The sequence below is a fragment of the Eurytemora carolleeae genome, unplaced genomic scaffold (assembly GCF_000591075.1).
Source record: "Eurytemora carolleeae unplaced genomic scaffold, Eaff_2.0 scaffold121, whole genome shotgun sequence".
Classification (NCBI taxonomy): Eukaryota; Metazoa; Arthropoda; class Copepoda; order Calanoida; family Temoridae; genus Eurytemora; species Eurytemora carolleeae.
The window spans coordinates 224,189-225,346 of NW_019396146.1; positions in this window are offsets into that span (position 1 = coordinate 224,189).

A 1,158-nucleotide genomic window follows, 5' to 3' on the forward strand; every position below is an offset into this window, starting at 1 on the left:
CCTGGTACCCCCTTGGAAGTGTGGAGGAGGGGGGGGGGTAACTCAGAGAATTTAAAGTTGAAATGAAAAACAATATTTGTTGTAAAAATAAATAGATGACAATTACATTATTAGTTTCAGATGAGAATTTAGAGATTTAACCAAGAAAAAATTTTGTATAAAATAAAATTGTAATTAAACATATTTTTATCCAATAACGGCTAAACCGATCGGGCCCAACTTTTTTAAGGCAACTCATATGATCCCGAAGAAGATTAATGGATGCCCAGTATTACAAATAAAAGTATCCTAAAAAGGAATTGAGTCTTGTCTTTGTCACTGACTAAAATTTTCTAATTCCTATATCTGAAGAACTTGATAGTGCAAATTTCAAACTTAGATTATTTGATCTACTATCCTTCATAGTTTGAAATATTTAAGGTCTACGGCAAAGATATAGGGATTATAAATTCAGAGTTTATGGCAAAGAGTCAAATCCTGATTTTCGTAAGATTTTCAAAATCCACGAATTTTTTTGTTACTGTTTTATATTTTACGATAAGAAAATGTGCACAGATAGAGTCATAATTATAAAGTGAACAGGAGATTGTCGCTAAGCGCCCTGAAAGCCTAGTGTTTTATAAAAGCTAACACGGGCTTGAAAGAGGATGAGCTGAAAGAGTAGAGAGGGGGGAGGCGACACAGCGGTGTTAGACAAATTAAAAGTACTGCACTGCACTATATCCTATTTTTGCATGCTGCTACATAATTACAGTGCAGAGATTATGCGTGCTGATAATTAGCAAACCTTCTAGGAAAATGAACCACTCGCAGGCCTATATATATCCGCTGGGAGCTAGTAATAAGCACCAAATATACCAATATTTTAAATTAAGAACAGAAAGGAAATGCATGTGTGAAACAAGACAGGTTTACCATAAAATATCATGAAAGGGGGGGAGAGTTGAAATTATATGAAAAATCAAAGTTTTAATTAAACAATTTATTATTGAGAATATTATTAGAACAATAAGAGATTATTATTAGCCAATGGTAAATCAACAATCTTCGCCGGAAAATTCAAAAATAATTTATTTATTTTCAATCCTTGGGTCATTGACTCCAGCTATCCTGCCTTGGTTGCAAAACAAGGTATAGGTTCAATCAACCTTAACACCC